This window comes from Bubalus kerabau, chromosome 5, assembly GCF_029407905.1.
Source record: "Bubalus kerabau isolate K-KA32 ecotype Philippines breed swamp buffalo chromosome 5, PCC_UOA_SB_1v2, whole genome shotgun sequence".
Classification (NCBI taxonomy): domain Eukaryota; kingdom Metazoa; phylum Chordata; class Mammalia; order Artiodactyla; family Bovidae; genus Bubalus; species Bubalus kerabau.
This window is the reverse complement of record NC_073628.1, coordinates 99,495,116-99,522,097: the sequence shown is the minus strand read 5'-3', so window position 1 is coordinate 99,522,097 and position 26,982 is coordinate 99,495,116. Positions and strand designations below refer to the sequence as shown.

General features: G+C 39.4%; 1 protein-coding gene across 5 annotated transcripts in view; it reads right to left on the bottom strand.

Annotated features, from left to right (window-relative positions):
• Window positions 1-26,982, bottom strand: part of RERE (arginine-glutamic acid dipeptide repeats) — a 409,996-nt gene that overhangs the window by 230,239 nt on the left and 152,775 nt on the right. The gene's annotated exons all lie outside the window — the stretch shown is intronic.

Sequence of the window (26,982 nt, the reverse complement as noted above, 5' to 3'; positions counted from 1 at the left end):
TTCTGTCATAGGTTGGTATCATCTGCATATCTGAGGTTTTTGATATTTATCCCTGCAATCTTGATTCCAGCTTGTGCTTCATCCAGCCCAGCATTTCACATGATGTATTCTGCATATAAGTTAAATAAGCAGGGTGACAATATATAGCCTTGACGTACTCCTTTCCCAATTTTGAACCAGTCTAATTGTCCATGGCCAGTTCTAACTGTTGCTTCTTGACCTGCCAATAGGTTTCTCAGGAGGCAGGTAAGGCGATCTGGTATTCCCATGGCTTTAAGAATTTTCCACAGTTTTATGTGATCCACACAGTCAAAGGCTTTAGCACAGTCAATGAAACAGAAGTAGATACTTTTCTGGAATTCTCTTGCTTTTTCTATGATCCAACGGATGCTGGCAATTTGATCTCAGCTGGAAAGAATATAATCAATCTGATTTCGGTATTGACCATCTGGTGATGTCCATGTATAGAGTCATCTCCTGTGTTGTGGAAGAGGGTGTTTGCTATGACCAGTGCATTCTCTTAGCAAAACTCTGTTAGCCTTTGCCCTGCTTCACTTTGTACTCCAAGGCCAAACTTGCCTGTTACTCCAGGTATCTCTTGACTTCCTACTTTTGCATTCCAGTTCCCTATGATGAAACAGACAGCTTTTTCTGCTGTTCTAGAAGCTCTTGTAGGTCTTCAGAGAACCGTGAAAACCTTCATATCAACTTCAGCTTCTTCGGCATTAGTTGTTGGGGCACTAGACTGGATTATTGTGATATTGACTGGTTTGCCTTGGAAACGAACAGAGATCACCGTCATTCTTGAAATTCTTGAAATTGCAAGTACTGCATTTCAGACTCTTTCGTTGACTATGAGGGCTACTCTATTTCTTCTAAAGGATCCTTACCCACAGTAGTAGATATAATGGTCATCTAAATTAAATTCGCCCATTGCACTCCATTTTAGTTCACTGATTCCTAAAATGTCAATGCTCACTCTTGCCATCTCCTGTGTGACCACTTCCAATTTACCTTGATTCATGGATCTAACATTCCAGGTTCCTATGAAATACTGTTCTTTACAGCATCAGACTTTACTTCCATCACCAGTCCCATCCACAACTGGGCGCTGTTTTTGCTTTGGCTCAGACTCTTCATTCTTCCTGAAGCTATTTCTCCACCCTTCTCTAGTAGCATATTGGGCACCTATAAACCTGGGGAGGTCATGAACAGAACCCCATACTGTTCATGGGGTTATCAAGGCAAGAATACTGAAGTGGTTTGCCATTCCCTTCTCCAGTGGACCACGTTTGATCTCTATCAATATTTTGAAGCTTATATGTGAAAAAGATTGAGAATATCTTCAAAATTATCCTCGAAACTGACAAAACTTAAGAGTTTACTTACATAAATGATAACACACAGAATGACCAAAGTCAGAAGTCATTAAATTCCTGACATGAACTAAAAATTTTAACACCATGTCAAACTTACCATATGAATGGGGGGAAAATACACCGCTTTGATCTGACTTTTCTAAGTCATTTTAAAAATAAAAGCATGAAAAATTATTCTTTTAAATTTTTAATTTTTTAAATTTTTCTTTCTAACCCTCTCAGTAAAAAGGAGAATCCAACTACAAGAGAATATATTCTAAGAAGCAGTTTGGAATTTAAAAATTTAAAGAATATCTGACTCTCTGCGACGCTCCTCAGCTCACAGAATTCTCCAAATAAGAACAGTGGAGTGGATTGCTATACCCTCCTACAGAGGATCTTCCCGGCTCAGGGATTGAACCCACATCTCTTATGTCTCCTCCATTGGAGGCAGGTTCTTTACCACCAGTGCCACCTGGAAATCCTTCAAATAAGGTTAAAAAAGGCCAAATAATTCAGAAGTATTTCCCAACTGTCTCATTAATTAAGCAGCTATTTAAGAAAGTAAATTTATATGTGTGTTTACAGTTAATACAAAAATAAAGTGGTTTTATTTGGGAAGGAAATGACGAGAACGTAAGTCAATAGCAACGTTAAAATCTCAGTTGAATATATGCCCAGTAACCTTTTAAAGCCAAAATGATTTGCCAAAAATTTTCATGTAATTTATGAGAGTGTGGATTGTCTGAAGCTGGTTATAAAACTGGTTTCACTCTGTTGGATCAATGATCCTCAACCTGAAAATTCCCCATGGTCAACACAAGTACTGTAAAAAGAATAATAATAAAAAAAGAACCTTTAAAGAAGAAAAAGCAAGCTAGCAATTCTGAAAGAACTGAGCAAAACTGATGTGATCTATTAAGTGCATAACGCACATTTTCAAAACTGCCCAGAAGAAAATGCATATTTACCAGATTGAGCTAACGGCTGCTGCAGGGCAAATATATATATTTTTTTAATCTTAAAATCAGCAAGCCTGAAATGGGCCAGAAAAAAAAAGAGTGACACTATTACCATCAATATCAATTATTCCAAACAACACATGATAACAAATTCTTCTCTTTACTAGAGGGTGTCTGGAAATGAAACCATGGGTTGAGGTTAAGATTTATTTTCTAACATGCAGCCTCTGCCTGGAAATTGATCACACGACCAAGTGACCTCAAATCCTGTGTCCATGATTTGGGCAATGATATTGAACTGGGCGATTCTGGCCGTCTTTCACAACCTCAACATAGCTTTTGTGTCCAAGAATCTCTTGTGCCATCTGCAAACAGCACAGCATTTGCTAAGCTGGAGAAGGAAGTCAGCCAAAACTCAAAGGCAGATTCTAAAGGCAAACAAAGTTCTCTCTGCTTTTTCAACCCTCACTAAATCAGCAGGTCTACGAAAATAGAGCAAGAGTAGGGTCCTCTCAAGGGTAAAACCACAGCCTGAAGCATCAGGCAGTTTGTCATCCTGAAACACAAAGAACCTGCCAGCATCCTTCTTGACAGCCTCCTCACAAGCACAGTGGACACTGCTCACGCAACGGGCACACAGAGGGCAAGGCTCAGACTGGGGCTCTGGCCCAGGGAAGAACTTCCCTCTCCGGGAAAATATTTCTCCCTGTTAACCTTTGAAATACCTTCTCACCCCTCTGTGAAGCATGACAATGCCACCCTAAATAATTTCCAAAAGAAAACCTTTCCTTATAAAGAGTATGCATGAACAAAGCCTTTCTCACTGACAAATTCCCAAGACCCCAGCTAGGTGGCACAGCAGTGGCCAAGGAGGTTGACCCTTGGGACTGCTTGGCTCTCTGGCTCTCCCCTCCTTTTACACAAGATTCCTCCACCCCACACACTCCGAACCACTCTATCAGCCAAAAGCGGTGGGTCTAACACTGCAAAATAAAGTCCACAAGCATCTTGCTAGTTAATATGGATGTTTCCAAATCTCCCACATACAGAAGTGTGTGTGTTTGTATACCCACACCCATGAAACAACTCTGAAACCCCAAGACCCAAACCCCAATCCCAGCATACCATGTAGCCTCCTTCAGAGCCTCTCATCTTGGTCCCCTAGTCAAACCTGCCACCATACTTCACCTCTATAAACAATATACTGCCTTCGGTATGATAAACACTTAAAAACTATAGAGGAATAAATGAATTGAATGAAAATATTAAAACAGAAAAGAAGCTATATTAGATCCTAGCAATAAAACTATGCTCTTAAGCAATATCAACATAAACGATGCTGTTTTCTAATAAAACTTCTCTAAGAAATAACTCAATTGCAGGATGACCTACTTATAGCTTTCTGCTAGATTCTTTTGTGGGGAAGGAATACTAGCATTGTCTGGGAATAGTGGAGAACTTAAAAGGGAAAAGGAAATAAAAACTGGGAAAACAGCACCTCTGTTAAAAGGAAATCTTGTTAGTCATTACCCTTACCCTATGTTTGACCCTGAAAAGAGTCAGCAAAATTGGCTTAATAACATCTTCTTAAAGATTTTAAGATCTCAGGTAACACATATCCTTGGTTCTTTCCTTTTCAAATTCCATGTATTCATTTGTCTACAAATTTCCAACTAGAACTACAAAGCTTACACAGATTTTTGTCTAAAAACAACACTGTATACATCTAGCCAATATTTACCTGTCTTTATCCTCACTGCTAACAGGAAATTAAACTGAGAAAAATCAAGCTGGCAGGCAGGAGGGGGTAGAGAAGCAGGTCAAAACAAACTAATCTCAAATTTGTTTAAATTTTCAATTTCACTCTCTCTCTTCTTCTCTAGGAGTTAGAAAATCTTCTAAAGCATCAAAAGCTTAACGACTGATTCGAGACAATTATCTTTCTAACACTAAGAAGTAACGCTGATTGTTCTGGAATAACTGCCGTTGCAAGACCTCACCCCATTCCCAAATCAAACCCATGCAACTTGAACTTGAAAATTCTGTAAAACAAGAAAAAAGGCAAGATGATCCTGCCAACAGCAGAAATCTTATTAGTTATTCTGATATGCTAAATAAAAACCATGGTTTGACACTCTTACTACTGAAGTAAAGAATATTTTAAGCACTCTCATCACTACATTTTATTCCAAAAGTGTTCCTTAAAAGCCCTCCTTGTGACCCATACTGAATCCCTACTATGTAAAACACTCTAGCCAGCCTTACATACAAACTCCAGTTAAATGATGAGGATCTCTTTAGTGCACGTGTAAAGAGCTTAGGTGCTGGAGGAGAGAACACAGGAAATCTAGAAGAAGGGGAAAGGCGTGCAGGGTTGGGAGGAGGGGGTGTCCCTTTTCAAAACCAGTGAGGGACATCTGCCTCATGAAACAGTGTCTCGGGGCAGCAGAGACGCAGGGAAAGGAATTTCAAGACCACTCGCATTCTTGCTGCTCCCCTACCCCAGTACCCTTTCTATTGCTTGAGAAGGCAGGTAACAAGTCTATTCACTCCAATTCAATGAACCCTGTCAAAAATAAATTCTGCTATAAAATCCCTATTAAGCAGAGGATGACTGCTGGTGGAAATGTCCTTACCATAAAGATTACAACTAAAATGTGGCTGAAATACATACATTTAAGAAACCGACACAGAGAGACGAACACTTTCAGGAGCTCTATGCCTAGCATTCACAGGAAAAAATAGCCAGTGACAGGTAGGCTGGAGTGAAGATGCTTCTCTTCCCACATGGCTGACAACAAACCAATTGCTAGTCTGATCTGCTGGGGTCACATCCTGCAGAGGATTTCAAGCGACACTGCTCCTTTTCAGAAAGCAATGAGCTGGGAGTCTAGGCTTTACAATAAATGGTTCAACCAATTTGCAGTGCTCACTGGAAATACACCGGAGAATTCACAATGCCTGGCTATAACTCTTATTTGGCAAATGATTTTATTATAAACTGGTATCACAGTGAATCCATTTTCTTTACGGGTTTTCTGCTACTGTTTAATGGACTGTCAGTATAATTTAGATTTCATCAATTTAAACTCATTCAAGCCTGGCTCCTGATTGTACAGTAAATGAAACATATTTCTACTCAACGAAATTAATGACAGTTAATTGTAGTCTGCAGTTCCCAATTTTGTAAAAGCAACTGTTCCACAATTCAAGCATCAAGCTACAAAATTTCCCACACCAATTATTCTTTGTACTTTATAGGCATCTACATCTTATAAGCCTTCTTGGTAAGACTAATATATGTGTTTTTTTAATATTTCTTCCCTCTCAAATATTTACTACCAACTTTCCAGAAAGAGTTAGGACCTAAATTATAACCAAAGACTAGGGAAATGAAAGTTTATCAGTCTCAACAGAGAGATGCTCAATTATTACAGATTTAAGCTAGCAAAACTAAAGATTAAAATTTTCCACCTTATATATTCCTTTGCAAACTGCTGGATGATTTTCTTACATATTTCAAATCAGTCACAATGCCAACAATAAGTGAAATTTATTAAAAGAAGGCTAAACTTACCATATGGATTTAGACATATAAATAATGCACACAGTGCACAGTAATAAATACCATTACTGACCTGATACTCTGTTTAACAGAAATTTACTTCTGAGCTTTATTAACCAGATAACACAACAGTCCCATGAGTGATTTTTCTTTTTGACTTGTCTTTCACCTAAGCACCCACATAGCTGTGTAAGAGATGTTTAAAAGAGAAAAACCATGCAAAAAACTTCAGAAAAACTTATCAAATCAAAACCCACACAGTAATAAGGCAAGCATCAAGAGACTCTGCTGCCCCAAAACCATAAACACCAGGGTCACAGAGTGCCAGACTGCAACTCACACAAAAACAAGAGAAGGAAAACCACAAGCTATCCTTTTCAGTCCTTTTTTCAGCTCAATGTCTACATCTGCTCAGCTGGTTTTTAATTCTCCTATAACCATGTTCCAATCATGCCCCATCCTCAGGCTACTGCCCCTATTAGAGGTGCTTAACTGCAATTCCATCCAATCTCAAGTCCCAAATCAAGATTCCCATGGTCCTTCATGTCCTCCCCAATTCAGGTGGTAATGCCCAACTTACTGCCTGTTTCTGACAAAGACCATCACTTGAATGAGTGTAATTTCTCCCCATAAAATGAAGGATCAGGGACTAGCATCCTGTCTCCTTTCGGGTCTTGCCTTTTCTTACCTCCACAACACCTTGAACAAAGTTAAACAAGTGTGCTCTTCCATTATCAGCTGATTAATAGAGCACTCAATACCACAGCTGACATCTAACAAACCCCCGGAAATTCCACTAGCTTACCCAAAGAATATTACCATTTCAGCAGGCCTCAAATTTAATCATTTGCTTTGATTTATATAGACTCCTATGGGCAAGCGAAGCCTGTTCCCTGACTTTCTTACGCTACCATACCTCTTCCCTTTCTCCCTTAAATCATTACAGCTTTCATGTGGGGTTTTACTGTAGTTACTATTGTTTGGTCATGTGTTTCTTCAAAAATTAAAGTCAAAGACTGAAGATATTTTAAGAATAATTTAAACTATCTAGTCACTTTCATGTGACTGAAATACTGAGACCTCATATTTTCATTAAAGATCTTTAACTCACTGAATTATAAAAAGCATTTTATAAGTATTCAACAGGTATTTGGGGGGGGGGGGAGTTTCACCTACGTGACAATTTCTAATTATCACCTCAGGATTCTACATGTAATAATTCTGCTTTATAACAATATATATCATTATTAGGCTAAAAAGTACTGGGGGGAGGATATTGGCAGGATCTCGCCTGGTAATCTGCCATCCACCTGTCACTTTTATCATCAAAATTAGCAAAGATCTGAGCAAGGTGGCAGGATTTACAGTATCTAAATACCTCTTGATTCCTGAAATGAGAGGAGATTTCATTTATTGTTCAAGACGTAAGCAGCTCTGGATGCTCCATATGAAACTGTACTCAACACACTTCAGCAAATGAGTGCAGCTGCTCTGGGCCAATGTAACACTTAATGAGAGTTGTGCTTTTTGTAATTTGTATCTTGAAAAAAATCATGTTCTAAAACATCTGCTGAGACAAAATAAATCAGAACTTTGCGGGGGAAGGGGCACAGATGAAGACTTCTTCATTTTACCCAAAGTTGGGTTGTGTGTATGCATGCTCAGTTGTGTCTGACTATTTGTGACCCTATGGTCTGTAGCCCGCCAGGCTCCTCTGTCCATGGGATTTCCCAGGCAAGAACACTGGAGTGGGTTGCCATTTCCTCCTCCAGGGGTCTTCCGGACCCAGGGATCCAACCTGGATCTCTTGCAATGCAGGTGGATTTTTTACCTCTTGAGTCATTGGGGCTTCCGTGGTAGCGCAACAGTAAAGAATCTGTTTGCCAATGCAGGGGACATGGGTTTGATCCCTGAGTAGGGAAGACTCCTGGAGGAGGAAATGGCAACCCACTCCAGTATTCTTGCCTGGAAAATCCCATGGACAGAGGTGCCTGGCGGGCTACAGCCCATGGGGTCACAAAGAGTCAGACATGACTTATTGACTGAGTGTGCACACACGCTCTCTACCAGGCTCTTCCCCCAGGGATCTCCTTAAGCTAGTTGAACCAAAGTGGCAACAGGCAAATCTTGTCAAGATTACATAAAGCTAAGAAAAGAAGATAAACATACTCTAAGGGAAGAAAATCATAAACTCATAATACATTCCCACAGACTTACTGGCACCACCTGCTAAGCACTACAGATAATGAGGTGAATAAAAACACTATCCTTCCCTTAACATATTCACCATCTAATATTAGAACTAGTGAAAGTGAAAGTCGCTCAGTCTTGTCTGACTCTTTGCGACCCCATGGAATACAGTCCATGGAATTCTCCAGGCCAGAATACTGGAGTAGGTAGCCTTTCCCTTCTCCAGAGGATCTTCCCAACCCAGGGATCGAACCCAGGTCTACTGCATTGCAGGTGGATTCTTTACCAGATGAGTCACAAGGGAAGCTCAAGAATACTAGAGTGGGTAGCCTATCCCTTCAGCAGATCTTCCCAACCCGGGAACTGAACTAGGGTCTCCTGCACTGCAGGCTGATTCTTTACCAACTGAGCTATCAGGGAAGCCCATTAGAGCTAGACATCAAAACAAATAATTTTATGTCTTTGATAATTTTAATTGTACTTGTTTCTTACTCCCAGTGACAAAGACTGCAAGCTGTGTATAATTTCATTCTTGCCTTCCTCCAAAGAAGAGCTGATGTTTAATAGGCCAATGGCCTCTCAGAAAAAAGATCACATTTGCAAGCTTCCCTTAAAGTTGGTATGGTCACATGACTAGATTCTGGTCATGGGCTATAAGCAGGCACAGTGTTTCAACTTCTGGAAACTTAATCCTGAAAAGAGGAGCCGCTTCTCTTCTTAGTCTTCCTGGTGGCCTGAATACAAACACACCATCTTAAGGTGGAGCACAAGATGGATCACAAGATGACATGGGAACAGAGGCCACTCAGAATGGAGAAGCCAATTCTTTGACGTATCTAAAGAACCAGACCAAAAATTCACTAGTTCACAATTCAGCACTTCCAGCCACTGTACACAAGTATCTCTAAATTATTTTGAAATTATCTCTAAATTATTATATATTCATGAGGAACTCTCAGGCAGTCCAGTGGTTAGGATGCCTCATTTTCACTGCCAAGGGCCCAGGTTCAATCCCTGGTTGGGGAACTAAGATCCCACAATCCATGTAACACAGCCAAAAACAAAACAAGTAAAAGAATGTCGAAAAATATAAATAAATGAACTACATTCATAAACAGAGTGACATCTAAAACAATGATTTAGGGGAAATATTCTAATTTTTTTAAATAAGGAAAGCTAGGAAGAAACAGATAACCCCAGCAAATGTATAGAAACACAACACTTAACACTCTTGCTAGAATGACTCAAATAGCCTGAATGGACAGCATAAACGATTACATTCCAGTGGGATTACGAATCAGGTCCTAGAGGCAGATGACATAAAGCAGAACAAAGCCCACAGCTGTGGCCCTAGAGAGACTTCTCAGCTAAGGCAAGTTCTCAGCATGATGCTACCCCAAGGAATCACAAGTAGTAATAAAAGATCGTTGCTTCTCCTACAAGATGACCGGCATTTTCTGTGGAGGGCAGATTCATGGTGTCCTAAAGCCACCATTCAGGCCCCCTCCTTTCTCTTCCACTTTGATTTTAGGACTTCTTTAGAGAGAATACGTGGCTGCTCCTCCAACAAAAATACAAGGACCACTGATAACCAAATTTTCTGGAACACTATATAATTTATAAAAGTTAAGGCTGACCAGATTCATATTACACTAAGTTCTCAGACTATACACAATATTTTAATTCACACTAGAAAGAAGACACAATGTCACAGCTTTACCTCTTCGTTCCCACACCATTAACTGTGGATAAAAAACAGAGTGCACAAATGTGTCGGAGCCGTTCTCTGAGGTGAAGATGTACTACCTAAAGATGACGATGAGTCTCGTGCTTTACCTAGAGAACATTTTTCCAACTTCAAAACCACAAACTCAGTCACTTGCAGAGGCCAAAATCCTACGGTACACCAGGGCTAGTTAAAAAGAATTGTAATAGCAATTCATTAATAATCACTACAGTCCAGATACACCCTTTAACTCAGAAATTTCACTTCTAAGAAAGTGAGCAGAAATGAATAAATATTTAGCAGTGTTGTTTATAATGGAAATAGCCTAAAATCCAACTATATATAGCTAGTTATACTATAGTATCTATCGACTGATGTGGGTATGTCTAATGTTTCTGTGCATCATGGATGCCTTTAGCAATCTATACAGTCAATCTGCACCAAAAAAGAAAAGTTTTAAGTTCACAAAAACATGTACTGAAATATTTGTCACAAAATGAGAAAAAAACTGCAATGTAATACTTGTACTTCTTTATAGATTTGTTAAATAATAACACTTACTAGGTTATTCCCCTAATAGCCTCCATAATTTCAAAGTAGTGATGAACATAAACATTATTTTCAGATGTTTTTCTCTACATGATGTCATAAGAATATCTGTAATTTATATTGGTGTAACAGGTACTGCAAATATTACTATGCTTTACTGCCTACCTTCATAATTGAAATGAATGCTAAAAGTCATTTTAAATGCAATAAATTAGTGAAAATAAAGATACAATTTGTTTATCCACTCAAGTTCAGTTTCCTGAATTCTGTTCACAGTCACCTAGGTCATGGACCCCAGGTTAAGAATCCTGTTTCAATGAGAAGCAACAATGACTGATAATTCCTGACATGGCAGTAAGTTCAAGACATGTTAAGTTAGAAAGCATTATTGCAAAACAGTGAACAGCACAATCCTACACACGCTTACTAAAGAAACTGACCATACAACAAAACATTAACAACGATTTAGTGCCTTTACTTTTACTTATCTGAATTTCAGTTTTTTCCCTTAAAAAAAAAAGTATTATTTGTTCGTCAAAACCAAGGGGGAAAAATGCAGGAAGGAAAATATGGGGGAGAAATAAAAAGAAAGACCTATAACCAAATATTATAAATGCATTCATGGGGCAAAGGCAAAAAGCAGCAGGTAAATTCCAAGGACAGAACATACAAACGGAGTCCCTCTAATCATTACAGAAGTTGAGTCACGGAAATGATGCTGAAAAGAGAGCTGAAAATATGTATCTCAGCTTATCAGATGCCACAGCACTGCGAGTCCTGGCAGCTGGGAGATAACAGAAGTCAAAGACATGACAAAACTGATGGTCACTACAACAGCTAGGCGCCACCGATCCCAACCTGAGTGCCAAATGCAATTTTTAAAAAGACTGCTTTCAGTGATGCCAAACATGTATTTTTCGGATAGTTGTGGCAGACTCTGAAAGCAGTCTAGCTTATGAGCCTGAAAGATAGCCCAGGTTTTTTCCTCCTCAAAATGCCTTTCTCGCCTGTACAGAGAGCAAACTGGAAATCAGGTCTCCATTGTCTAACTGGAAATATAAGGCACAAAATTCTTTATAAGGAAGGAGCATAATTTCCCCAAGTCTAAGTGCTGCCAGAGTTAATTCTCAGATACAAACTCGAAAACTTCAGGTGTGAACAGACGTAATTAAATCATAAATCAGCACTTTTCAGTTCAACTGTTGCTGATAATATAAAAATACAACTTATCAAGTGTGACTTTTTGTGATCTTTTCTTTCCCTCTACTGAAGAGAAAAAATTATAATTATACAAAGTATTAACATTCCCCCATTCAATTTGGTAACTGTATAGTACCTATGCTTTGTAATACTAGCACCAAAGGGATGTTCAGGACAAGTCAAGTCTAAGAACTAAACACCCCTAATGACGATAATGCCCTGCTGCAGAGTGAACAGCTATGCATAGCTTTACAGATTAAATCATTAACGTAAAAGTTGAGAATGATGAAAAGCAACATACTGAAATAATATTAAAAGCATGTATTATAAACTCAATCTATTTCTCCTTTTTCAAAGGAACTTACAGCCACAATCTAATGTCCCCCAAAACCGTTTTTTCACTCCATCTCTACTGATCAGTCTAAAATGACAGCACACCATCTGTCAAGCACACAAAGAAAGCAGAACAACATCTACAGCCTTCCAACAGAACATAAAACAACCCTATCTGTGCCTTTTTCAGTTTGGTTTACACATTGTACACATTACACTTACACATTATCACACTGGACATCATTGAAAAAGGAATTCCCTGAAAAAGCAGATGAATAAGGAACTTTAGAGATATGTGAGAAAATAAATTTAAGGGTTAAATGAGTGAACAAATGGTGCAATATACTTCATATGTAACATACAGTATGCTGCTACCTAGCCAGTTTGAGCACATATTTAATGAAATAATGAAAAAGATTTAAAGGTACTAGATAGTTAACACAAACATAACGATAAAGAGTCACTGTTTATGAATTTAATAGACTCAGTAAAGTGACTGAAGTTTTTCCATATCCACGCATTTTAAGCACTAACTTTAAAAAAACAGGTGACTTACTGATCTCCCTCCATCTATTTTATGCTCCTTAAAATCCATTCTGAAGTGTATACTAACACAAGTGTATTAAGGAATAGAAAAGAAAAGCCTGTAATTTTTTTTTATGATATTTAGGGTACTCAGCTCCAAATCAAAACTTAGGCACCCCAGTAACTATTCTGAGATATTTAAACGTTTTGCAAAAGGGAAAGAAATCATTTTACACACATATATTTTAAAGTAATTCCAAGAACAATATACTGCTTCCTCTTTAAATTCATAGACATTATTTTTAATTGTGGAAAGTCTGGTTTTCTCAGCTGGTGAAGCTGTCAGAATAAATAGAAGGCAATATCTGGAAACATGACAAACACATGGGTCAAAGTCACATACAAGCCAATCTCTGTCAAGAACGAAGCCAAATTCCTGCATTTCTATTTAAATGATGTTATCCAACCCAAATACCACCATGCCACTTCAAATCAAAATTGTTTCCTTTTAAAAAGAGGGTTTTACAAAACTGATAGAGTGTAACAGATTAAACAATTTTTTCAGCGATTTCCTCAGCTACCACAAAGCAAGGCATCAAAGTATAATTATAATAAAGGGAACATTTAACAATTAATTGAGCCAGGAAAAGCTAAACCTCTAGAGCTTAAGAGTTCAAACACTTGCTCACTAAGCAAAAGGACCGAGGATTTTAACAGAACTGCAGGAAATCTCAGTCCAATTAGACTTCAGGTAAATATAAATTTTGCTCCACTGTGATTGGGACTCTATTCGTCTCAGTCCACCAGGCTGATTTTAGTATCCAGCTTGGAGATTCAAACAAAAGAACCCCCACCTCCCACTGGATCTCTCCCCACACTGCTGAGTTATCCAGTTTTTCTAGGTTCCATTGGACCAGAAGTCACCGCAAAGCTCTTAGCTTGCTTTATACATTAGACCAGTGACCAAGACTCCCCAACACACAGACACAGCTTCAAGGTAACAACACAACACCTCTGAAGATAGTCGTGGTCTGTGCCAGAATATAATGATAATATCTTAACTAACTGGCCTTCTTTTCTCATTCAGTTTCTATTTAGATTCTGTTTAGAGGATACCTACATACATTCTTTAAAAAAAAAAAAACAAACACAGTTTCAACATGCCACTATCCCAACAGCTTATTTCTAAGGGATCATTTCATGACTTGTAGAGTTTGATAGGAAATACAAAAAGTTCAAATTTAATACCTAAATGGTTTCAACAATACAGACAAGTAAAAATTATTTTTAATTTAACTGGATAAGTGAAAATAAATAATGATTTTTAATGTAGCATAAAACAGCAGGCGAGGGAAGAATTTTAAGGATTACAGAAACAGGCAGAACCAGAGGCCAAGGCAGGAAAACCCCACAGGTCGGCACCATGGCCTATAGGTCAAATCTGACCCACGGCCTGTTTTTGTAAGGCCCGCAAGGAAAGAATGCATTTTACATTTTTTAATAGTTGGAGAGGAAACAAAAAGAATATTTTTTGACTTGCGAAAATTACATGAAATTCAAATTTCAGTGTATATAAATACAGCTGTATTGGAACAGCCTTTTCATTCACTTATATCTTAGCCATCACTGCTTTCATGCCACAAGAGCAGCCCAGTAGTAGCAACAGAGACTGTGCAGCCTACAGCGAGTTTGAAAATACTTACTCTCCGGCCCTTTACAGAAAGAGTCTGCCGACCACTGCTCTAGAAATGCTCGCTAAACAAACAGCTCAGCTGACAATGTAAAATTTACCCCACAGATCTTGCAAAAGGTCTCTTATTTATTAATGACACATATGCTCAGAACTGTGGTGTTGGAGAAGACTCTTGAGAGTCCCTTGGACTGCAAGGAGATCCAACCAGTCCATCCTAAAGAGATAGTCCTGGGTGTTCAATGGAAGGACTGATGTTGAAGCTGAAGCTCCAGTACTTTGGCCAACTGATGCGAAGAGCTGACTCATTTGAAAAGACCCTGATACTGGGGAAGACTGAAGGCAGGAGGAGAAGGGAACGACAGAGGAAAAGATGGTTGGATGGCATCACCAACTCAATGGACATGAGTTTGGGTAGACTCCATCAGTTGGTGATGGATAGGGAGGCCTGGAGTGCTGTCGTTCATGGGGTCGCAAAGAGTCGGACAAGACTGAGCTACTGAACTGAACTGATGCTCAGAAACCTCCTGCTATAAAATGCTCAAGAATTCTTCCAGTGGTTAGTATCGAGCATTCTGACCTGAAAATAACAAAACAACCTTTCAGGCAATGCCTATGAGGATAAGAGAGTGCCTCTAGCACTGCCTCCTTCCCTGGTGGCTCAGATGGTAAAGCCTCTGCCTGCAATGTGGGAGACCCGGGTTCAATCCCTGGGTCGGGAAGATCCCCTGGAGAAGGAAATGGCAACCCACTCCAGTACTCATGCCTGGAAAATTCCATGGATGGAGAAGCCTGGTGGGCTACAGTCCATGGGGTCGCAAAGAGTCGGACAGTACTGAGCGACTTCACTTTCACTTTCTAGCACTGCCTCTCTAAGTTTCTTGTCACATTTTCCATCTGGGCTGAAAACTCAGCTCATTTTATGAATCTAGATCAGAGATGGCAAACATTCCTACATTTGTACCCAAGAACAATGCTATCAACTCATTGGCGCACTCCTTCCAAACAGACTGAATTCAGCCTGGATCACTTGGAACAGGACATGAAATCCATCTGGCTTCTAACATTCAGATGATCTATTCTTTTTGAACTTCTTTACCATTCATTTCTCCTTTATCATTTTTCTTATACCTTTTCTTTTGTGAAAACCATGTTGCAAACCTGACGGAGAGGACAACAGGGAAATGAAAGTGGAACAGGTATGCCTGCTCTCTGACGTGTGAACAGGGCACTAACAGGCAAGTGACACACCATTAATTTAAAAAAAGAGGATGTTTTTAAGTCTCTTTATCAAAATATTGAGTACATCTATGGCTGATTCATACTGCTGAACATACTACTCATGTATGGCAGAAACCAATACAACACTGTAAAGCAATTATTCTCCAATTAAAAATAAATTAATTTAAAAAAAATACTGAGTTCAAAGGCATTCCTGGTAAGCCCTGCATCCTGCTCCCTTTTATTTACCTTCATATGAAAGCTTTAAAGGGACTTCCCTGGCTGTCCAGTGGTTAAGACTTTGCCTTCCAATGCAGGGGATGTGAGTTCGATTCACTGGTTGGGGAACTAAGATTCCACAGGTCTCACAGTCAGAAATCCAAAATATAAAACAAAAGCACTATTGCAACATGTTCAATAAAAAGACTTTAAAAATGGTCCACATCAAAAAAAAAAAAAAAATCTTTAAAAAATAAACATGCTTTAAATGAACTAGAAAGATGTAGATTCTACTGAGACACCCCCCCCCCCCCACCTCCCGCAGAAATGCTTTCTGTGTTTACCACAACACTCAGAGAGGGTCTGAAGGAGCAGTAATTAAACTTGGTAACCATTTCCACCAAAAGAAAAGTTCTCTATCAACCTTGGCAAACTGAAACCAATTGGAGGCAAGTCCAATTTGGATTCAGACACTCAAGTACGCAGACCTGGGACTGCATCGTGACCGATCCATCCAAAAGGAGCCCAGAATAGCCAGAGCTTACGCTCAACGGTAGCCACATTAACATCAGAGCAGAGGTGTTTGAGAGCAGAGGAATGTCCCCTCTCAAAATAACCTTCGCCAGAAGTTCCGTGTGGCTTCCACACTTCACTGAGATATTTTCTGAGCATTTGCACAAACAAAGCAGCTTGCTAGGAAAGTTTCTGCCTGAGCCCACTCTTGTGTCACAAATAATTTCATGAGCTGTCATCACCACCAGCAGGCAAACATTTCTGTGAACATTTTAAATATCCACAAGGATAACAGACTCCTAAGAAAAAAGAACACGAGATCCTAATTGGGATCAAAGCCCCTCATCTTTGGAGAGGAAGCACACATATCTTAGGGTCCTGTCATGTTTTAACAGCTTTTACAACCAAAAGTGAAATTTTTCAAAATAAATTTTTAAACAAGTCAGGCAGTCAACCATAAAAGAATTGCAGGCTTTTGTGAATAGTCAAAGAATTAGATTACATGAGGTCAGAAGCCATCTGCTTCTACAGTTTTGAAGAGGGAGACTCAATGATTATAAATGTCTTCCATCAGTAGGTACTATCTTTTCGACCTAGGAGAATTAAAAATTAAGTAACCTCAATTTGATGGTAATTATCTCCTTAAATTGATATGCATCTTCTGTCCCTGAGAAGATTTAGAATTATTTAAAGAAAGATTTAAGAGAATCAAAACTATATTAACATTTTGGAAGTTAATAAGAAATCAGGACTTGATATTTTTGTTCTTTTTATAGTTGAAAGAATGTGGCTTGGAACAATATTCTTGAAATTAGAATTAAAAACAAAACACACTACCTAGGGCCATTTAATTGGGTAAGATCTTACAGGAAACCTGAACAAACTTTTGCCCAAAGCACTATATGCTTGCCCTTTCTAAAGAAGCCCCGTGTGTATGTGTGGGTGTACTCATGTAATCCCCATTACAGCTCTTGAGGTGCGTACTCTGATCCCCATTTTACTGGTGAAGAAACAAAGGCACAGAGGTTGTCCCTTGCCAGCGCCTGCCTCTCCCATGGTAAAACTAGACTGTCCTGCACTGCTTCTCTGTAAGAAACTGATCCAAAAACCTAAGTGAGTTTATGCACAACCCTGAAATATCTAAGGCACCTTATTCATAGGTTATGATTAATTTCATTTATAAGAAGCGCTAAGTACTTTAAAGGTTTGTGTTAAAAGACTCAACAACAGAAATCAAATATTGAATTTATTTTACTTAATAAGCAAGTCAATGTTAAAACTATTAATTATAAACAAGACCAATCACAATTCAAAAATTTCTTAAAATTAACTGTTAAAATTTATTTAATTTATAGAAGGGGTAAGTTTTGTAAGCAGAACTTTTAAAAAAATAGAGCCATGTCTTCTAATTTATAACTTTTAACCAACTGAATGCCAATTTTTTAAGCCAAAGTAAACTTTCTCAATAGCTCAGGACTCCTCTGAAGAAAGTCCTGACATCAACGATTCTGTACATGTGTTTACTGCCCACCTCCTAAAGGCAGTACAGCTAAGACAATGCTACTCAAGAGGCTGTCCATGAAATACAGCGTGAACACATGTGGAGTCATCACCCTGCTTATCCTGTTAAGTGTCTAAGGAACAAATAACAAAGTGCCTAGAATGTCCCAGACTGGGGTACATCAATGAACTAAAAGCAAAAAAGATTCATGCCCTTCTGGAGTGGACCAGCAAGGAAAACACAAGAGAAATGAGAATGGTGGTATCTAAACCAGGTATGAAATATCTAGGGGTAAAGGGACTGTGTGGAGAAGGCAATGGCACCCCACTCCAGTACTCTTGCCTGGAAAATCCCATGGACGGAGGAGCCTGGTAGGCTGTGGTCCTCGGGGTCGCGAAGAGTCGGACACGACTGAGCGACTTCACTTTCACTTTTCACTTTCCTGCATTGGAGAAGGAAATGGCAACCCGCTCCAGTGTTCTTGCCTGGAGAATCCCAGGGACGGGGGAGCCTGGTGGGCTGCCATCTCAGGGGTCGCACAGAATTGGACACGACTAAAGCAACTTAGCAGCAGCAGCAAAAGGACTGTGAGATGGGGAGAGACCCTCAGAGGGGAAGTCCTACAGGGAGGAGGTGTCAAAGGATTTCTGGATTCAGGCCATAACTGGGACCCAGGAAACCGAGGTGAAGATATGACCAGAAAGCTAGATCTCGGAGTTTGACGATTAACTGCTCATAAAAAATGCCTTCAAAGATTTCTATTTAACATGTATCTGTCATGAGTAAGGGTGATTTTCATCAAAAAATGGGCACATACAAAACATTTCTGTTTCTTTTGGAATATACAGGTTAAGGATATATTCTGGTTCACTGCTTGTCATGTAGACACTCTGGAATATATATACGCACACACGAGTGTGTGTGTTCATCTGGGAAAATCTTATATTTCACTAAAAAAATGTATATTAAAAATAAAATACAGGATAAGTAAGGAGCAGCTTACTCAAACTTTTGCGATTCTAAAATCAGGTTGTTTTTTTTTTAATTAGTAAGCATATCCTCGAGAAATAACATAGCGCTGTCCAAGCAGAAACCCAGAGTGGCTGAAGAATGCCTTAGGGAATATTTAAACTACATTAAAACAACAGGTGCTGATTCAAAGGTACCCAAAAAGTACAGGTTAACCTGGGGCTTCTGTGCAGGCAAGCACAGCAGGCATGGAAAGTGGGGGCACCTCTCTGGAGACGGAGCCCCAGGGCAGGCATCATTTATTCATTTCACTTTAGAAAGAAACGAAAGGGCTCTCACCAGGGCGACAACCAAATTGAAGGTTTAAATTCTCACCTACCTTTCCTTTTCTGCTAAAATGTAACCTATATTACACCATGTAATTGCACACTCTAATCCCAGCCCCTCTATTCACACACCTCTCGCCTAGAAAGTTGCATATGAACCAGCACAAATCACACATTGTGCTGACACTCTTCCTCTATTTACCCAGCACATGCATAGCAAAACAAACTATTTATAAATTTCCATATGTCGTTAGAAGTTCTCCCTGAATCTGGAGCCACAGTGACAGTCTCCTGATGAAGTGGTACGTGAGGACCTCTCTCATCTACGACCCCCGACCCCTGTATTCCACTGGGGGAAGTCACCATAGCCCCAGCAGGTGGAGTTTAGGGGGAGCGATAAAGCAAGCTATCTGTCTTTCTTTTATACAAGACACAGACATGCAATTCAAGTTCCCCCAAGCAACCTACTCTTCTGAGACTGTGACTGGAGCGGAGTGACAGCAAGGCAGGAAAATGCTGAAGGACACTATTATGGGGGTAGCACCCAGATGGAACAGTCAGGAGTTTCTGCTAACCCAAAATCCGAACTGCCCTCGATCCAGATAGGTGTCCACCCAGTCTGTGAGTTACTCTACCAACAAATTATTTTCATGTAGATGTGGCCGATATTCTCCAGTTTCCATTTAAAAAAAAAAAAAAAAAAAAAACACCTTAATGAATACAATACGCTCACATTTATTAGATCACATAAACCATGTATTTTCCCTTTCAGTTGCTGGGTTAAGGTTTCAAATTCAGTAATCAAAATTTATCCTAAATATTCTGCAACACCTTACCTCACCCTGCTCAACGTACTTCTCATACTTGTTAACCATTTACCTTTTTAACAATTAATCCTTATATATATCTAGTAAGAGAGAGAAACAACTTTCAAAAGCAGGCAACATGTACTGACTTCAGGAGTAGGAGAAAGAAAAGGAGCAAATTAATTATTTCATTTGCATTTTCTAAGAAATACGCCTATCCCTTCTTAGTTTCAGCATAACTGTGTTTCTTATTTTCATTATCTTCAGTAATTTTATCAAGTTTAGTTCAGTTCAATGGCTTGTCATGTCAGACTCTTTGCGACCCCATGGACTGTAGCACGCCAGGCCTCCCTGTCTACCACTGACTCCCGGAGTTTACTCAAACTCATATCCATTGAGTCGGTGATGCCATCCAGCCATCTCATCCTCTGTCATCCCCTTCCCCTCCTGCCTTCAAGCTTTCCCAGCATCAGGGTCTTTTCAAATGAGTCAGCTCTTCGCATCAGGCGGCCCAAGTATTGGAGTTTCAGCTTCAACATCAGTCCTTCCAATGAACATTCAGGACTGATTTCCTTTAGGATGGACTGGTTGGATCTCCTTGCAGTCCAAGGGACTCAAGAGTCTTCTCCAACACCACAGTTCAAAAGCATCAAAGGTCAATCCATTTTGGGCTTTAATCAATTCTTCCAGGCCCATGCAGACTTACAAACCAGCTGTGTGGCCTGTTTCCCCATAGATATTATAGGAAAACAATGACTCATTTGTGCAGAGATTTTAAGGAGCAGAAACAACACATGTAAAGGAAGTCCAGCATTGAAAAGAAGCAGGTGCTTTAAAAACAGTGGGCATCCACGGTTATAATGGTGTAGCCATCCACGGTTACAGCTCTCTCTGTCCCTCACAACTGACAATTTGTTCTCAAGCTCACATATCTGAAGTTATTGGTATTTCTCCCGGCAATGTTGTTTCCAGCTTGTGCTTCACCCAGGCTGGCATTTTGCATGACGTACTCTCCATATAGGTTAAATAAGCAGTGTGACAATATACATCCTTGATGAACTCCTTTCCCAATTTGGAATCAGTCTGTTGTTCCATGTCTGGTTCTGTTGCTTCTTGATCTGTATACAGGTTTCACAGGAGGCAGGTAAGGTGGTTTGGTATTCCCATCTCTTGAAGAATTTTCCACATTTTATTGTGATCCGAACAGTCAAAGGCTTTAGTGTATTCAGTCAGAAGTAGTTGTCTCCCCTTTTTGGATCTGCCTAAACTCCAGTCTGCTGTGAGTGTGCTGGGATGCTGGGCCTCTCAATCCTCAAGGCAATGCACTCATTTTCTATCTGTGCACTAACTTGAAAAAGACAGGGAAGCACTGGTCTACATCAATGATTCTCAAATTTTAATGTGTATTTAAAACACCTGGAAATCTTATGAAAACAAAAATGCTGACTGAGTAGATCCGGAGTGGAACCTGAGACTGCATTTCTAACAGGCTGCCGACCTGTGGCTGACACCAAACACTCCAGCAAGCTCTGGGGTACATGTTTCACTCAAAGACCCTTTCTTTCCTTACAAAAACAGAAAAAGATAGAGTTAACTCGTCCCCAAATTTTCTGCCACTTCCCATTCTTTTGGTTTGAATAACCAAAAGAAGTTTCTCTTGTTTCTTCCACCCTCATAAAGTCATAACTTTTTATGTGCTAAAATTCTTTCCTATACATATGCAGGATTTGAATAACTTCCTAATAAACACTAAAAGGCAATCATTTCTTTAGGCATAGGAAAAGGCAAAGTAAAATTTCAATAGAAACAGAAAAAAAAAAATTAATGCAATCCACAATGAAAAGTATACTAAAACGTGATTGAAAATAAATATATTTTCACAGGTGTTGGAAGGACACACAACTAAGGAGAGCTGAAGTGGTCACAGACTCCGGTCACTCAAACCTGAGTCCTCCTGGCAACAACGCTCTTCCTGCCTGTCATGTACTGAACCACATCTTACCAAAATTTATACATTTGAGTCCTAACCCTCAGTGCTTCAAAATGTGACTGACCTTCCTGAAAAAAGTGATCACTGCAGATGTGATCACTTTTAATTAGAATGAGTGGGGCCTTAATTCAATGATTTGTGTCTTTATAAAAAGGATAAATTTGGTGAGATCCAAAACCAGGCACACAAAGAGATGCCATGAGAAGACTGAAGCTATGCTCAGACAAGTCGAGGAACTCTCAGAAGCTAGGAGAGGCGTGGAACAGATAGATCCTTTTCCAGTACCTTCAACGGGAGCACCAAACCTACCAGCGCCTTGACTTCGAACTTGCAGCCTACAAAACTGTGAGCCAATACATTTCTATCGTTTGGCTGTTTAAGCTACTCAGCTTGTGGTGCTTTGTTATGACAGCCCTTGCAAGCTCACACGCTGCCTGTGTTTCTTTCCTGTCAAAAAATATCCAAAGACGATGCACAGACAGGCAATCTTATCACAGTCTGGTGTGCCATGTGAAGGTTTTAGACTCTGTCCTACTAGCAAAAGGGATCCACTGAAAAGCTTTAAGCAGATTAATATTAGGTTTATTACATGCAAGTTATCTTGTCACACAAGTTAAATCATTATTAACCCTACAGGTGCCTTTATGCCAGGATTCATGTTTCTTGTAACACAAAAAAATTCTTGCAATCATCAGAAAAACTCACACTCCCTCCCAAATAAGAATGCCTCAAGAAGACACTTTCATTTTCATGTCAATTTCACCTAAAAATTCTTCTACAGATAGAAGACATGGATAAAAAGTTGCAGATCAATGAGCTTTTATTTTCTCCAAAAATGTATGTCCTAGAATACCAAATGCCAGAGTTTTCTTTAGGTTTACTTTGAGAAAGAATGTTTGTCTGAGTGACTGCAGAAGATAAGCTTTCAATTATTCAGAAAAGCAAGACTTTAAAACCGAATTCAGCCTCTTAACTGGTCAGAGATCAATCACTCAGTGAAGAATCAGGCGCTAAATGGTAGGACATATCATTTGTTAAAAAGTTGGTAACTCCCTTCCCCTCTTTAAACAGAAATCTGAACTAAAGGGAAACTATACATTTTTTAAAGTTCCATGCTTTAACTTTTTTTTCTAAGTACAAAACTATAACTATGTGTCATTGTGTCATGATGGCTATACTAACTAACCTCACTGTGGTATAATCATTTTGCAACATATATATATATGTTGCAAAATTATATATATATATATATAATCATTATATATATATATAATAATATATATATATATATAATGACTAATTTTGTGCACACCCTCGTGGGTGTGTGGGTTGTGTGTTGCATCCCTTGTGGCTCAGCTGGTAAAGAATCCACCTGCAATGTGGGAGACCTGAGTTCAATCCCTGGGTTGGGAAGATCCCCTGGCGAAGGGAAAGGCCACCCACTCCAGTGGGTGGAGCCTGGAGAATTTTGTGTGTGTCATGTGAGCTTACTCTATTTACCTAGCAACTTTCAAATACACATAGCAGTATTTTTAACTCCCATCACATGCTGTACATTACATCCCCAGAACTTATTCATCTTACAACTGGAAATTTGTACCCTTTGACTGCCTTCACTCACCTCCCTGACTCCTTATCCCCCACCTCCCCACCTGTGACAACCACTGATCTGTTCTCTGTTTCCGAGTTTGGTTTTTTTAGATCCCACAAGTGGAAGAGATCATGTGGTACTTCTCTTTGACTTTTTCACTTAACATAATGACCTCAGGTTCATCCATGTTGTGACAAACGGCAGTTTCCCTCCTGACTGAATTAAGTTCCCTGTGTAACTACACATTTTCTTAATGTCATGTATTGGTTATATCTCAATAAGGTGAGGGAAAAGAAGGAAGAAAAAGGCAGAAAGAAATTTATATGCCACCCACAGCAAACTTTAGAAACCAATACTCTATGCTGAAAATGCCCATAAGAGAAATCTGACTGCACACAGCTGTGTAAAAAATCAATTTGTCACCGTGACAGGCATCTCAGAAACAGAGTAACGGCTGATGGACAACAAAGAAGTTAGATTAGACACAGATGCAAAGTATACACAGAGCTCCACAAGGTTTTGATTTTGGTTTTTATAACAAGCTTGTTAAATCATTCACTGGGAAATAAATTATTCGAACTGGACTTCCAGAAGCATTATTCTGTGACATCATCAATCAGTCAATATATTTTTAAATAAAAATTTCAGAAACTTATTTATTCATCAAGTATTGGACTTCCCTGGTGGTCCAGTGGTTTGGACTCTGTGCTTTCACTGCAGGAACCCTGGATTCAGTCCATGGTTGGAAAACTAGGATCCCACAGCCATGCAGTGAGGCCAAAACAAACAACAAAAAACAAGTATTACGGAATACATGCTATGTGTACACTATTCTTGCAGATCTCAGGAATTCAATGATAAGTAGAAACAGAGTAGATACCTTCATGGAGGAGAGAGACATCGTAAAATAATAACAGAAATAAACAGAAAATTATTACTGTTACAAGTGCAAGAAGGAAAGCTACATGACTCCAAGACTGTACCTGTTAAGGAAATCTGGATAATTGGGGCGTGGGAGGAAGGTGATGGCACTGGAATGGAGTACTAAAGAGAGGACAGTAGCTCAGTGTGTCTGCTTGTTGGGTTGGAGTGGAGGTGGCTGGGGGGGGGTGGGCGCGGGTCACAAACCTGAGGCATCAGCAGGTACAAAGACCCTAAGGTAGGAGGTAACATGGACAGTGTAACTAAAAGTCCATCATGCTGTGCTTCTAAGATCAATAAAAAGCTGCAGAGATGAGGAGCAGGATCAGAAAGAACTGGTTGTAACCAGGCATGAGATTAAACCTTAGCTACGACAAATTCTAAATACTCATTTCCTCAATAAAACCTCAGTCTTCTCAGACCAAACAGTGTGAACATAGGCTTATCCCCCAAGGACAAGCACATATATTACATAACAGTCTATTTTTATCCTCATGTTATTGCTCGCCGCTAGGCTCAATCTTAATGACATTTTGGGAGGTATTTGTAATTTAGACTTAATCTGAGTATTGAAACCAATTCAGGAAAGGAAAAAATTTATCTGTGATTTCAAATGAGCATAAAAGGTCTGAAAAGACACTGTGCTCAGTTGTGTCTGAGTATTTTCGACCCCCATGGACTGGAGCTTTCCAGGGTCCTCTGTACATGAAATTCTCCAGGCAAGAAGAATACTGTAGTGGGTTGCCATTTCATCCTCCAGAGGACTTTTCTGACCCAGGAATCGAACCCATGTCTCCTGCAACTTCTGCACTGCAGGCATATTCTTTATCACTGAGCCACCAGGGAAGCCCATAAAAGGTCTACCACTCAAAAACTAATAATACATTGAAGAATCCCTTATGATGCCCCATAAAGTCCCTACTGAAACCCTTAAGATACAACTAACCAAAGAGAATCTCTGCAGTTGGGTGCATGTAAGGGTTTTCATCACCAACCGAAGATTTTACTGTAGTACTTTGCACCAAGAAAGACAAAGATCAGAAAGAAAAAAGACAAAAGGAGAAGAAAAACCTAAAAAAGAGGCAATATTTTAACATCTTCCACTGAGAAGTCATTCACCTTCAAATGCATAATAACCCCAAAAGAAACAAAACTACTGAGAAGGTCAAAGACTGTCTCCTTACCAAAGAGGCAAACATCTATGGACCTGGCAGTATGCAAACCACAGGCCGCACCTGTCACCCGGCCAAGCACAGGGGCGTCTCCCAGCAAGTGGTTCTGCTGGAGCACCACAGAAAATTTTCAAGCCATTTTTGTTGTTTTCAGTCCTTTATAACAGCTTCCAGAGAGGCTGTATACCTTTTTCACATTTCACAAAGGTCCTCAGATTTACTGAAACAATGTCTGCCTCCCTTAAGTACACAGTTCCTCCCCAAAACAAGAACCTACTGTTTTGAAAATAAGCCATTACCAACCTCCCTCCACACAGTCTTCTAAACATCAAGAAGAAAAGATTTCCCACCATCCTGTAGAATATGCAATATGAATGTGCAACAGTTCTCAAACTTGTTTTCTCAAAAATGATTTTTCTTAAGGAGATATTCAGCAGAAACAGGATGCCACAGCCCCACAAATAGGGGAAATGGCAGGTTTTGTTTTGTTTTGTTTAATGTTAAAGAAGTTTCCTTAACTGCAGGGCTTCTCCAAGTTATTAATTGACAGTCTCACATAAGAGACAGTACGTGCAGCACTTCCCATATATTTCGGACTACAAGTATTTTGGAGAAGCATTTTGAAAAAAAAAAAAAAAAAAGAGTAACTCTCTGCTGAGAAAGGCTGGCCCTCAGTTCTGCACAAGACAGCCAGCCTTCTGACACAATAACAAATGAGATCGTCCCTGATTTTTAAGGTATCATCCTGTAACCTATATCTAAAGAAGTTAATGCATTCTGTCTCTTTCTTGCGATCTAGAAGTACACAGGTCCGTAGCAATCAACGTGCAGTTTGTCTATACTGATATATGTTCCTCGGTGGCTAGGACATTCTGACTGTCCAACATGTTAAGGGTGAATCAAAGACTCTGTCAGTACAGTAACCTACACACTACCAAATCTCCACAACAGAGCTCTAATTTCCCCCAGAAATTAGATAAGTTTATCTAATTTCCCCCAGAAATTTTGATAAGTTTATATCACATAAATATCTTCTCAGTCATCAGCCAAAAAGTATAGTGAATACAAGCTAATCTATGTAAGTGAGAACATTATTTTTCAAAATTCAAAACTAATTTCTATATGGGGGAAAAAATCAAGTACTTTATGTGAAGTTCAGCACAGCTACAGTACAGCTCAGCAAAATAACTGCACCAGGTTAATGACATAATCTCTTTAATCTTCAGCTCCTAGAAAAACATCAAACTGGGAGGCTTCCAACCTATTAATTACATCTCATGCAACTCATGTCATTCCTCAACACTGTAAGCAATTCAAAGGATCTGATTTTTTTTTTTTTTTAAACTGACGTTTGTAAGGAAAGTACCCGAATATACACAATGTATCAAATGAAAAAGGAAGGTATTGCTGGTGCTCAACAGGTTCTGAACCACCTGCTTCCCTACATCTTATCTGCAAGCTGGGTCTGGTCTCTCTCTGAACAATTGCTACAAATAACCTCAATATATTGAGTGGACGCAGTACCTTTCCTGGAAAACAAAGCAGGTTAGTTGGCTTCATCTATTATCATTGATTAGAGGCCCTGAAGCTTAATTCTAGGGAAAAGGAGGTCATCAGGAGGAATAAACCCTGGTCTGAAGCCCACTAAAAACCCC